A 6132-nucleotide genomic window follows, 5' to 3' on the forward strand; every position below is an offset into this window, starting at 1 on the left:
TGTAAGTTAGTGTTCACTAAAGAAGTTGCGAAGGGCACTTACAGCAGGCCTCTGCTTATCAGGGCAGGATCACGCTCCAAAAACTTTCGTCACTGGGAGAGGACGCCTGTCAAGGATGTTCAAGCAGTTACGCAGCAAACACGTTGTTGGTCATATTGAGTGCATTCTATGATAAAGCGTTGGAGTCATCACAGTGAATATAATGTGGGGACGTTTACTTTTTAATGCGACGCAAGAAGTGAGGGCGTGTAGGCTAAATCTAAGCGTAAACGATGAAGGAGGTTGTCGAAGTTGAGGTCAATATTTCCGTTCGGTGAAAACCGCAGGAATGAGTCAACCGCGTACGCGAGTGAATACTTTGCATATTGTCGAATCACGTCTCTTTGCAAAGTTTGTGCTGCAGAGTACAATGGAAATTCTTGGTGTCTGATACAGAAAATGTTTCGCAATATCTTGGCTACTGTGTCGCTGCCAGCAGGTACGTGTTCGACAGGCTCGATAAGATACGGCGCAGCTCTCGAGCTTTTCTATATCAGCCGTTGACATCGTTCGCTCAAATACGTTGCCCACTCCTTATGCACAGATACGCGACTTTGACCTCCTAAATGTTCAAGTTATCATGCTTGACAGGAACCTTCAGTGGTGGCGACGCTTTTCTTCAAGAGAGACGCCACTGCAAATATTTACATTTTATTTATGAGTTTCTCCCTCACGCATACACACGCAATCAAGAAATTGATTTCATCAGAAGCAGTGGCTTATTTTATTTTCAGTGCACCACCAAGGCCCATCTTACTGATTTTATATACGCGCATGTCTCGCGCGAGCTGACTCCATCGCGCACGTGCAAATTTCGTCATCTCATCCCTCATCCTAAATCTGTGCCACTCTTGACGGCGCTTTCCTTCCCTTGGCACCTATAAGGCAACTGAAATGCATCACCGCTTATGCGCTTTACGCATTGCATGACCTGCCAAACATCACAATATCACCTACACTTGTTTGTCCCTAACCTGCCATTCTGTCAGCGTTCACCAACAATTCCGTTCGGTCACTCGTTGCACATTCTCAGCTTATTTTACTATCCTTCAACTTCCATCCTCTGTTAGTGCCTCAGGTTATTCCGGGTAGTATCTGCTCCCAATGCATGGTTACCTTGATATTGCTAAACGGCCGATCATGATTTCAGAATGCCGGCCAAACGCTCTTCAAGCATATTTTTTACCCGCAAGGATATAAACTTTTCATGATCCGCGTCCTATTTGACTTCTTCTGCACCTTGAAATTGTAAAAGCGCACAAAGACGAGAACGAAGAGAGTGGACAGGAAGAGGCGCTTACTCGCAATAGAAAAATTTTATTCAATGAAAACAAATATGTACACAAAAACGGATTAGGACGGCTGCGCATGCGTGTCAAGGACCACGGGTCAAATCATTTCAAAGGCAACCTTAAAAGTTAAACCCCCGTATTCTTAAACACGCCTTCACTTGAAGCTCCTCCTCGACTCAGCCAAGTCGAGGTGACGGGGCTTCCTTCACTCAAGGCTCCGTTGCGTTTCATGAACACTACTTCACTTTTCCTCCGCGAAGGAACGCCTTGAAAATGCGCCCTCGACTCAAGTGAAGTGTATCGACCGAGAAAAGCGTCTGATATCGAGACTATTCTTCAATGTGCTTATTAAAAGTCCCATTATTTAAGACAAATATGTGTTTTAGTTCATTCGTCTTCCCAATCAAACAATTACACGGCGCAATGTACAACTTTAGCTCGGCAACGCTGCCACTGTGAGCGTTCGACGGATAAAGCCAGCGGGAGCTGTGTTTGAGGTCTGGCAACAATCATCCCAACAGCTGAGCGCATGGCGCATGGCTGAGAACCAAGATAATTTGCGCCGGCATTTGTTCGCTGCTCTTTTTTTCCTAGTGTTTCCTTGGTGACTGACGTTGCGGTTGATAATCGCGGTTATGATGGGTGATTTCGTCCTTGTGCGTATGGTGACCGAGCCTGAATGACTTCTGAGGCCACAGATGGAACGGCCGATGGGCAGCTTTGTTTACCTTCAAGACCGAGTGGTGCTGTGAGTTTGCTGAAAGCAACAACAGGACAGAAAATATGGGTGAGTGAGCCATTCTTTCATGGAAGCACAGTATGTCAATGCGGTTTTCTTGAGGTTGCCGCTGCGCAGTCGATAAGCCGTTTCCGATGTACACAAGCATGATTGACTCCAGTTGCTCATGCTGGGGAAATTAATCAGTACCTTAAACATATTCGAGGCAGCATGAGCTTGTCCAAAACATGTTCCTTTTTTTTTTGCTAATGGGAACTTGTGGAAGATTTGGCACGACAATGTTGGTTTCGATTTTTTAAACGATAATGTAGAAGGTACGGATTGGCGCCTGCATCCAACGATCATTCCAGTATCGCGTATGAAATCTTTCGGTAGAGGAGAAGCAGTTATACTATACATGTGGCAGAATGCGTATATGGTTGAGTGCGTAGCTCCGGCAGGTCGAAAAAAAAAACAAGCGTCTTTTGAGTCCTGTACTTTGTTTTAGAAGCCGTGGTGGTCAGTCGGCTTGCTCAACTTGTAGCACATATGGTCAACGAACCAGCACTGGTGCCTGCATTTCCTGTGCTTCCTCACTTCACACATACGCTACGCAATGTTTTAATCTTCCGAAAATTCACTTGTCAATACTTCATCACTGCCATTTGATTTTTCGTCCTAACTCTTTCAGTGTGCTATGTGGTAGCAGCTGATGCACGTTCCATGAACTGGGCTTTCAAGTTCACGCAATGCCGACATGTTTTTAGTTGTGCTACGTTTTTTCATTTCCGTTGCTTAGGTATACTGAATTTACTTAGCGCGCGAGCGCCCTGTCTACATAAATGTTTTGGCATTCTGGTGCAGGATGTGGGCCTTGGAAGGGCCAGCTGGTGAAAAAATCTACGCCTGTGCTGCACAGTAAGGCTTCTGGCATACCTGAAAGCATCGATAGATATGGTGCCTGCCTGTTGGAATTGCACCAGCTCGCTTCCCTGAAAGGAGCTAGGTGCTGAAGAAGTACTTGACTAGCCTACCCGGTAATTAGTCTGTGCTTATTTTCATAAACTTTGTAAAAATATTCATGTTGCACGTACCCACATTCACAAAATTTAAATGGGGAAATGGACACCCTGTTATTTAGAACCACACACATGAAACAGCCATGTCAATGGAATCAAATTAATGTTTTATTCCCCTTCAGCTGTCGTATAATTTTTGTTTTAAATCGCATGAATATGATGGGCGAGGTCATCAGTTGCCCGTGGTGCTTTGCAGCTGCGACAGGATCCTTTTGCTGCGCACAATTTGTGAAGCAACACTTGCGTAGTATTTGTAGCCAGCACTTCAGTATTTTGTGGCATGCTGAAGCTACTTTAGCATGAGCAAGTGTAGATTAAAAATATGCCATAGCTTTGATGGTTGATCTCAGCTTTTCTGAAATAACGGTAGTAATGCGCTCTATACCGTATTTTTCAGCATTGTCATTGTGACAGTCTGCATCACCATTTGGCCTATTTTGGGATCCCACAAGACACGCTGCTACCCTGGGTGTTGTACCTTGGTCAATTGCTGAAGTTCTGCAAGCCCCATTGAAGCCAACTGTCATACGCATCCAATGAAAGAAACTCATTGTTCGGGCCGTCATAAATTATCTTAAGCTGGAGCTAGAAGCAGGGTAGAAACAGCATATATTCTACAAGAATTTACCACTGCATGCCGTCGGGTGGCTACACCCGACAGACTACTGTCTTGAAAAGAGATGGTGTTTTATTCTAGAATATATTAGTCACCAGTACTACTCCTGTTTATATCCTTGGAAAAAAACAAGCGAAGACACCAAAGACAACAGAGGAGAAATTACTTCTACTTACTAATTGAATTAAAGAAATGACAAATTAATGGCAATGAAAGTGGTTGAGAAAACTTGCCATAGGCGTGCGATGCTCCAACCAATGAAGCTACCGCGGCACCGTTTTCCCATCCACTTTCTTGTGTATTTATATTTTACTACTAGAACTAACTACTACTACTACTAGAACTACATCATTTCCCACCTGCGGCAAGTTGTTTTTTCATCCACTTTCATTGCCATTAATTTATCATTTCTTTATTTCAGTTAGTAAGTACAAGTAATTTCCCTTATGTTGTCTTTGGTGACTTTGCTTGTTGGCTTCTCATGATATGATTATTAAAAATCGCGCCCCTAGGTCAACCCTCTTTCTTTTCTTCATTACTGCTTCTGTTTGTAGGATCAGAGTTCACGCTGTATTTATTGCATACTATCAAAGTACAAAAAGGCGATAATAATGTTAATTTATCGTTCTAGAAAAAAATTGGCACTTTAATTGACCAGAAATTATTAGGGGTACATACCGACTTAATAAATATGACTGAAGAAAGGCCATCTGGATGAAAAATACAATGACTTCAGCTACAACGTGTCTATGAAGGCAAATACATGCACTCAAACTGCTTTTAGGGGTGATGTTTGAGCTGTTAGGATTTCAGAAAAGTGATAAATGTCTTAAGCAGAATATTTCGACGGCTATTATAGTGCAGCACGACATTAACTGGACCTCTCCTCCACTTGCACACCAATGCAAGCGCAGCACACACAGCACAGTTGGAAAGGCAGTTGCTCTTCGTGCGTGTGTTGGCAACCTGGTTCCTGCAAAGAGAAGGGGTTGGTAATAAACATACAACGATGTTAAAAAAGGTCCATGAAACGAGCTTAGGTACTGTATTCGTTTTCTGTAGTTTACATTTCGTAATAATACATTAGTTTAAGAAGTTTGTGTTCTATAGCATGATTTTTTTTACATAAATTAGCTCATACTGATTTTATTTATTTTTATTTGCAAAGAAACATTTTTCAGCTGGTCTACCGCTTGCTCAGCAAGACCAACAACAGCGATCTAACACTTGCATAATGAACCCTGTAGAGAGCTGGGATGTTCGCAATAAAGGTGTGCGAGATATATCTGCTACCACTTGCTAGCACTGTCCATATTAGGTGCTGTCACTACACTGCTGCACCTTTATTTATCGGAATAAAAAATGATGTGATGCAGAAAACTCTACTCCTTTGTATTGTTATTGTCTCTTTTATTCGAACAAAACATCACATTAACCTGTCTATACGTGCAGGTATAATTCTGAATGCCATTTCATGGTTGGTGACTTCCTCGTTGAGCTTGGATCTTCATAGGGATGACAAGCTCATTAAACTGAATCGTTTGAAGCAAGGATTACGTAATTATTGCTGATGACCTTAAATTGCACCAACTGCACACGGTCCGCGCGAAATTACAGTCCATTTCGTATTTTCCTTAGCGCAACTAGCCGCATCAAATTAAAGAAAATTGCAAAAATTGAAGTGAACGCACCTGCTCGTTTACAAAGATGCTCGCTTTGCTGCGGTGTGTTTCGCCGTCCTTGGATTAGCGTAGGCAGTGAGGATCTGCCCGAGTACAAACAGCGCCGACGGGGCGACGGCCGGCGCTCGCGCAAGCGACACACGCACACAGGCAACACACCACTGGTGACAGGAATCTTCGTAGCTGTTTTGGGAAGACGAAGAAGTTCCGGCAGAGCACGCTCATTCACATGGGCTACGCCGACTATCGACGTTTTAGCCGAAAACTCGTCAACTGCACCAGACTTGACTATCCCATCGGGTTCCACTCGACAAACGCTCCGTTTCAAGACCAAGTTCAAGTCCGTGAGTGAAGTTTTCGTCATTCCACGCGACTTTGAAAATTCGAAGCGGCGGAAGCCCCGTTAGGCCTCGATAGGCTTAGCGCGTGAGCGACCGCCTCACCACCTAATAACCAGATCGCTTCTGCCGAGCGTACGAGATGGCTACGTCAGAGGACATGGACCTCCAAATAACACCCCCGCATCCGGTTAACAACGCGGACGAAAACGGGGACACAAGAGTACTTTCCGAAGCGAGGACTAGCAAAAGCCAAGAGATCGCCGCCCACAACCAGGCGATGGATGGCTGGCAGTTAGTTCTATCGCGGCGACAGCGAGAGGCTGTCAAGCGCAACGACAGGGAAACGGCTCCCAACAAGAACAACA

General features: G+C 44.2%; 1 long non-coding RNA gene across 1 annotated transcript; it reads left to right on the top strand.

Moving 5' to 3' along the window:
* Nucleotides 1-1869: 1869 nt before the first annotated feature.
* LOC135904834 (uncharacterized) lies at nt 1870-3904 on the top strand. The gene is made up of 3 exons (XR_010565223.2): nt 1870-2118; nt 2914-3086; nt 3526-3904. It is a non-coding gene; the product is annotated as an uncharacterized lncRNA (long non-coding RNA).
* The last annotated feature ends 2228 nt before the right edge of the window (nt 3905-6132 follow it).

Source organism: Dermacentor albipictus, chromosome 1 (genome assembly GCF_038994185.2).
Source record: "Dermacentor albipictus isolate Rhodes 1998 colony chromosome 1, USDA_Dalb.pri_finalv2, whole genome shotgun sequence".
NCBI lineage: Eukaryota > Metazoa > Arthropoda > Arachnida > Ixodida > Ixodidae > Dermacentor > Dermacentor albipictus.